General features: G+C 35.5%; 1 pseudogene across 1 annotated transcript; it reads right to left on the bottom strand.

Annotated features, from left to right (window-relative positions):
* Window positions 1-634: 634 nt before the first annotated feature.
* LOC309961632 (14-3-3 protein theta-like) lies at window positions 635-1448 on the bottom strand (annotated as a pseudogene). The gene has a single exon. The product of its transcript is annotated as a 14-3-3 protein theta-like (transcript).
* Between the last annotated feature and the right edge of the window lie 6620 nt (window positions 1449-8068).

The raw sequence follows: 8068 nt of genomic DNA, 5'->3' as shown, positions 1-8068 counted from the left end.
TACATAGTAAAGGGAATACCAGAACTACAAAGGCAGGAGATGTAAGTGAATTTTTATTGGGAAGGGAAGTTGTCAACTTAAACAGCAGCAAATGAAGAGTGAATGAGGAAAGTCCCTGTTGTCACAGATACACAAGACCTCCATCATATATGATACAGGAGGCATTTTAATTTGTGACCCCCAGCCTCAAAATGTCAAATGTTTTTCCATTCAATCTAATACTTCTGGATTCCTACCAAAAAGGAATATATTAAGAGGATGGAAAAGTTGCTTACTGAAAGAAAATCCCCAAAGAAGAGTAAGGGAGGGAATGTAGAAGTCAAGAAGTTATGTAGAACACTCTTTAAATTGTAATTAACTACATTTTCATATTTTCACAGTAATACAAAACACAGTCACGTGCAGAACTGGTTCAGGTTACTTAAATACCAGATAGATTTTTGGTTCTCTACATAAGTGTTTGGAAGTTACTTGTGTTTTTATAAAATGAAGCTATTAATACTTTTCTACAGCAGTAACTGCACACTAGGAAGGCCAAGACAAACACAAATCAAGGAATGGAGTTTTTCCAAAGCTGCAGTGTGAAAAGACTATGAACAGTTGATTCCATACACACGAGTGTGTTTCTTTGCTATAGGAAATCCAAATGGAATAAGGAATGGAGATGAGTAAAAAGGTTTCTTGAGGGGAAGAAGGATGACACCCTGTATGCACTTAGTTCTCTGCCCCTTCTGCCACATCACATTCTTCTCCTGCACTGTCTGATGTCCATTATGTTAGGTTGTCTCTAAGCAACTGCATGATGAGGGTGCTGTCTTTGTATGAGTCTTCATTCAGTGTATCAAGTTCTGCAATGGCTTCATCAAAAGCCGTTTTAGCCAGTGTGCAGGCAAGTTCTGGGTTATTAAGGATCTCATAGTAAAATACAGAAAAGTTAAGAGCCAGCCCCAGGCGTATTGGGTGTGTGGGTTGCATCTCTTTCTTGCTTATATCAATAGCCTCTTGGTAAGCTCCTTGGGAATTATCTATTGTTTGTTTCTGATCATCACCACAAGCAACTTCAGCAAGGTACCGGCAGTAATCTCCCTTCATCTTCAGATAGAAGACCTTACTCTCTGGATTAGTTGCATTGGCTATTAAATACTTATCCAACAACTCCAGGACCGTGGTGCAGATGGACCTCAGTTCGGACTCCACTTTCTCCCAATAGTCCTTAATCGGCTGCAACTTCTTGTCGGAGGTGTTGGTCTTCTGCTCGACGCTCGAGATGACCCTCCAGGTGGACGTGTGGCCCCCGACGTTCTTGTAGGCCACCGAGAGCAGGTTGCATCCTCGTTGGACAGCTCCGCGCCCTGCTCCATCACGGCTTTCATGCAGGTGGCCATGTCGTCATAGCACTTGGCCTGCTCGGCCAGCTTGCCCTTCTGGATCAGCTCCGTCTTTTCCATGGGGCCGGGAACAGGACAGCGAGGGCAAGCACCAACCCGGATGGCAAGGAGGAGTCTCTTTTGCCACTTTTAAATTGGATTTTTGTTATCTTATTATTCAGATTTGAGTTCCTAATATATTCTGACAATCATTCCTTTATCAGATATGTGATTGGCAAATATTTTCTCCCAGTCGTTGGCTTGTATTTTCATTCTTTTAACAGTCTTTCAAAGAACAGAAATTTTAAATTTTGATGAAGTTTAACTTATTGTTTTTTTATGGATCATGCTATTGATGTTGCAACACAGAGTCACAAAGGTTTTTCCCTTATGTTGTCATCTAGAAGATTTACAGTTTTAGGTTTTCAATCTAGGTTGATGATCCATTTTGAGTTAAATTGTGTGAGATGGTTGAAATTCATTGTTTTGCATATGTGTTTTCAGTTGTTGCAACACCATTTCTTGAAAAGGCTATCCTTTCTCAACGGAATTACCTTTGCAACTTTGTAAAAATTTAATTGTCAATATATGAGTGAGTCTATTTCTCAGCTCTATTCTTTTCTACTGACCTATACATCTATTTTCATGCCAATACCAATCAAAACATTACTGTAGCTTTATAAATCGTATAATATCTTAAAATCAGGTAGTATTAGTTGTCAAATTTTACCCTTTTTCAAAGTTGTTGGCCATTCTAGGTCCTTTCCAGCTTCATATAAATTTTAGAATCAGTTTATCAATTTCTACCCAAAAAGAAAATAGTCTGCTTGGATTTTATTGGGATTTAGTTGAATCTATAGATAAATTTGGGGAGAATTGACATTTTAACCCTATTGAGTCTTCTGACCCATGAACATAGTTTATCTCTCTAGATCTTTTTAAATGTTTCTCAGCAGGGTTTTGCAGTTTTCGTTAGATTTATTCCTAGTGGTTTCACATTTCCTGATGCTGACGTACATGGAATTCTTAAATTCCAATTTGTGAGTGTTAAAAATATATAAGATTTCAAAAGTTTTTTATACATTAATACTGTATACTGAACCAAAGATTAAAGGAATATTCTAAATGCTTCTAGTAGGGAGGCAAAGGGGAGGTGATAAAAATCTGACTGTGCTCAGACTTCTTACTTGAAACTCTTGAAGCCAAACTATAATGCCTTTGAAGTTTGAGGGATAAATTATTTCCAATTTAAAATTCTATTCCAAGTCAAGCTATCATGAAAGTTTGGAAGTAAAATTAAATTTTTTTTCCAACAAAAGAATAACTAATACAGATTTGTTCAGCATTATCTTAATTTTGTACTTACTGTATCAGCATAATTATAATAGCTCTCATTCACTTTTCAATTTTTCTTCATAAATATCAACAATTCTGAAAGTCTGCCTTATATGCTCCATAAGGAAGATCCTAAGGTTATGTTCCTGCCCAACAATGACAAAAACCATTAAAGAAGACTCAGAATTCAAGAAACAGAAGATAATGTAGGAAAGTAATAAAGAGAAATTATAATGTGACTGATTAGAAAAGGAATTACCAAAGAAAGGATTTTCATTCCTGGAAATAGTCAAACAGTCATAATAACTATCTACCTTGGGTTTTGTAGAGAAATCTATGGGAGGGCTAGATTAGGTAAACTGTGGTCTCCAAAGTTAAAAAAATCTTCTATTGTAAAATAACAGTTCTTTGATTATGATTCATAAATGCTTCTTTTATTGATGCTACTGTCAATGCTAACAACTTACATTTAAAGTTAGCATATATTTTTCCCTTTATTCTGAAGCAATATTTAAGAACTTCAATAAGATTAAGTAAAACTTTTTAAAAGTTATGAAATAGTGAATATAGACTAGCTTGTTTCATAAAGTCCTAGGGGAACAGATATGAAAGAGATATCAAAGTTTGTCTGCCCTTAATAATGATAATGGAATTACATTTGTGTTCTCTTTTTTTTTTTTTTTTTCTTGCAGTACGCGGGCCTCTCACTGCTGTGGCCTCTCCCATTGCAGAGCACAGGCTCCGGACGTGCAGGCCCAGCGGCCATGGCTCACGGGCCCAGCCGCTCTGCGGCATGTGGGATCCTCCCGGACCGGGGCACGCACCCATGTCCCCTGCATCGGCAGGCGGACTCTCAACCACTGCGCCACCAGGGAAGCCCCATTTGTGTTCTCTTGACCTACTTCTCTGAGGACCTATAAAGCCTGTTGATAAGAACACAAGATTACATATAATTATCTGTAGAGTAATAACTGTCTATATGGATATTAAAACTATAACTTTGACGCTGGGCGTTACACTCATTCAAAAGAGTTTAGCAAACTTTATGTAAAAATTTTAATCTCCATGAATAGAAAGATTGTCAGAAGTTATTAAAAAATTGAAATTCCCATTTTAAAAAAAAAGATTTCAGTTAGACTGAATCATCAACATTGTCTAAAGACTGATGGAAAGATTCAGTTAAAAAAAAAAAAGATGAGATAGGATTCTCATGAAAAAGGAATCTTATTCTTGCTTAGTTCAAATGCATTCATTCAAAAATAACTTATTAAGCACCAAGGATATTCCAAACACATGGTGACCATGATGATCAGGGGGAAAAGCTACCTTAAACTTCAGACAGGAAAATGTCAAAGAAAGTAGTGAAAGATATAAATGGTCATGTAGTTTCAGACTCTAAAATGGGAAAGTTCAGAGTTTGGAAATCACTTGAAATTGAATTTCCGCCTATGAAATTACAAGAACACTTATCAAGGAGAGGATCTGAAGATTCATAGTGGCTCCATAAAGATCACTTGGATGGTTTTAAGTTTTAAATTTATATGTAGAAAAGAGGTATAGAGGCATATAACCGAGCACAAATAAGAAAGAAACATGAGCCTGTGAGAACAGTGCCAGAAAACCGAGAATGAATTGAGGTTTGTGAATAAACTGCATAAGGAAAATAAAACATTTTTAAGTTACATTTATATCCAGAGCAAGAACAAAGAGAATTTACCTGTAATATGTCTGGCAAGATTTTATAAATTGAACAAGTGACACAAAATGGGATTTGGAAAATTCTATTTTACTTCCATATTCTCTGACCAGAAGAATAATTTTTAGCCTAGAGAAGGCTGAATAATACGGGTAAAAGCAATTGAACCTCAGGATATGTAAAGAGATGATAAGATAGCATTTAGCTTCTCTAAATGATTTCAAGTCTCCAGGCCTAAAAATATTACATACTAGAGTATGGTAAAAACTTACAGATGAGATAGTGAACTGCAGGAACAGAAATTTCTTATCTTTCAGCCACCAAGGAAAATGGGAGATGTGACTAGGAATCCAGTTATAAACATTTAGTCTTGACTTTCAAAATGAAAGGAAGAGATAGTGTCTTGGAAGAATTTATTATTATAATTTGTGTGTTTTCACACTGCTCTAAGCCAGTAGCTAGTCCATTAATACATCCATGTCTCTGGGATGGTTGCAGATGGAAAGCAGACAGAGCTTATGATCAGTGGCTCCTTCAGTCTTTTGTGAAAACCTACGTTCCTTAAAGAGAGGGTGTTGGGTTGCAGATGCCATTAATGCTCACCTAATATTCAAAATATTCTCTACAATTCCTAGCCTCCCTGGCATTTGATTTGGGACCATGTGACTAGTTCAGGCTAATAAATTAAGAGTAGAAGCAAAATATTTTATTTCCAGACCAAGGCAGTTAAAAGTCAAATTTTTCCTCTCACTCTCTCTCTTTCCCTGCCACAAGTTGAGATGGTGGCAGCATATGATGGAAGAAGTCTGGTTCCTTGAGTGACTACAGAAAGGACAACCTATGACAACTCACATCAGACCTTATGTGGATAAAATATAGCCTTTCGTTGTGTTAACCTACCCATTTTTCATGGTATCTTAAGGTAGCTAGCATTAATTTCCTTACTCTCTGAGTATAGTTACTCATTTAACTAAAAAGTTTAGAGACAGATAAAGCCTTAGACATTGCCAGACTAGAATTTTCATTTCATTTATAAGATGTTTTGTCAACTACGTGTTTTGTCTTCACCCTTAGGCTGGCATCCCTCATGTTAGCAAAGTAGCTATAAGCAGTTACAGGCCTCATATCTGCACATCTTATCATCCAGAGCAAAAGAAAGAGACTTCTTTTTCCTCAACCTAACATTCTATCCAATCAAAGAAGATCTATTCTCTGACTGAGCTATCCATGAACCAAGAACTGTGACATAGTTAAATTATGCCAACTAGCTTCAACAAATCATGGCTAAAGCCTAAAGAAGATATGAATCAAGCCCTCCCAACCTCATAGCTGGTACAAGTCAAGGGGAAGTTGGAATGGATCTTGCAGAGAAACAGCAATGAAATATACTAAAGAGGTCTTGAATATCCTTAGATCATTTTACTCTATCTTATTGAAAATGTTCATAATGATTTAATAGCTTATTTAGTGGATTCATAAAGCTTGTAAAGAAAGTCATTATGTTCGACAATACAATAAAGTTTCAGAATAATGGTTCAAGTCTAACAACATAGACATTTCTTAAATAGAAATTAAAAAACTAATATGTAAGATATTAGTAAGAACCTGGATTTGGATTTTTAAAAATTATACAAATACAGGTCCAGTAGGTAAAGATTATTAGTACCTCCTGTAAAAGATTAGGGGGTTATAGTTTAACAGGAAACACAATCAGTCAGCAATGTGATGAGACCATCCAATAAGGTCAATGTTAAATTGCACAAATGGACATAGAAAATCTCCAATGATACAGTGAAAAATTTCATGATATTCTATATAAATGAGACCACCCTTAGAATCTATGTAAAATTCTGGAATCACAATTCAAGAGGAATATTGAAAAATCAGGAACATCTGAAGAAGAATGAACAAATTAATGAAATTGAAGCTGTATCAGTTTTGGAGCAGTTGAAGGAAATGTGGAGGATGCTTAGCCATGAAAAGAGGGGCTTAAGAAGAATTTGTTAACTGTCTTCAGACTTCTGAAATGCTGTATATTCATGCACATACAACTTGTTTGGAGGGAATCACTAGGACAAAAGAACTGAAACACACAAAAACAGATTTCAACAGTATACAAAGAAGGCTTTTGTAACAGTTATAGATATCCATGAATGAAAGAGGATGCCTCAGCGCAGAAAGCTTTCTCATCACCAGGGTGAGTTCAAGAAGTAAGACTAGCTTGTCAGATGTGATATGGAGAAGATACAAGCCTGCAGTGATACTTGAACAAGATAATTTTTATAATCCCTTTAATGTCAGTGTTTCTAGGATAATATGAAATAAGCTAGATTTCACTACTATGTAGAAGTAGTCTATTTTAAAGCTTAATTCCCTAAAGATGCTGCAATTCCACCATATAGCTTCAGAGAAACAGAAAAAAAAATGTCAACTTTAAACAATCTCTACTTTTCTAGCTCATGAGAGATTTCATAAATTTTATGATTTCTAATGACACAGAGAACATGTCATATTTCCATTAAGAAACAATTTCATATAAGTTAATATCGACCCATGAAATGTCACTCTCTGATTGTTAACTGCAATGACAACATTGGCTAAAATAGAGTGCTTTTAAAGAACTCTATCCATATCATTGGTTTAAGAATAGAGTGTCTCCAAAGGCATTCACTCAGGGAATAACAACTCAGTTGTAAAACCAGAGAGATAAAACCAAGCCAAGAGAACAGTGGATAATTTCTATTAGCAGTGCATTCACCTTGAGAAATCACCAGCCTCTCTTTGACTTTTCTAACTATGACCAATTAATTTCTAATGGATTTTCTACAGCTCTTCTCCTTTACCCTAAAAAAACACATAATATCAATTTGTGGCACTGTATTTCCTTTTGTCTGGGATGAAGCCACCAAACACTAAAGGTTAGAGTCTTACATAAATTTAGATAGCAGGACTAAATGAAAATGAAGCTCTTATTAATGGAAAATAATCTCATTGGAATAAACAGACAAAAACTAATTTATAATACAGATTCCCTACACCAAGCAGTATCTACTGAAAGCCCTTTATCTAAAGTATCTACAAACTACTCACACCTTTTAAAGAGATCTTAAAAATACACCAAAGGTATTCTGGAGAAAGTTTAGGTCTACAGATGTGAAAGAATTTCCCATAAAATTACATGATCTGCCTACAACCAAGTTTTTTCAAAGTTACATTGTTTTCATAAAGTTAAAACTGCCTCTTCCTATGCTTCTGTGTAATGCCTAAGAGGCATTACTCTTTGGAAGCTTTCTAACGGCCTATGTGAAATAAACTGGTAGACTCCATCACTCTAAACAACCTTACTAATTTTTGAAGGAAACTTTAAAGACTTTGCATTTTACAAAAAGTGAATTATTTAAGGTCATTTATTACACGCTCTCTCTGTTTTCAGCAGGGCTGATCTAAGAAGCAAAGAGAAGAAAAACTGCCCCCTTAAGCTCATGTGAGCTATTTTGCAGGGAATAGTTCCTTGTTCAAGAACAATTTACTATAAATTTTTATTATTCCTTTTATGAAGCTAGGGGAAATATTTAAGAGCTACTCTTTGAAAAGCACAAATAAGTGGTAAATGTGGCTTTCAAAGCATTGACATGTATTTGGAATTAAACTACTAAATACATCAGATTAC

This window comes from Leucopleurus acutus (assembly GCF_964270905.1).
Source record: "Leucopleurus acutus genome assembly, chromosome: 5".
In the NCBI taxonomy this organism is placed as follows: Eukaryota; Metazoa; Chordata; class Mammalia; order Artiodactyla; family Delphinidae; genus Leucopleurus; species Leucopleurus acutus.
Note: the sequence above shows the minus strand (reverse complement) of the source record. Positions and strands in the feature narration are given on the sequence as shown.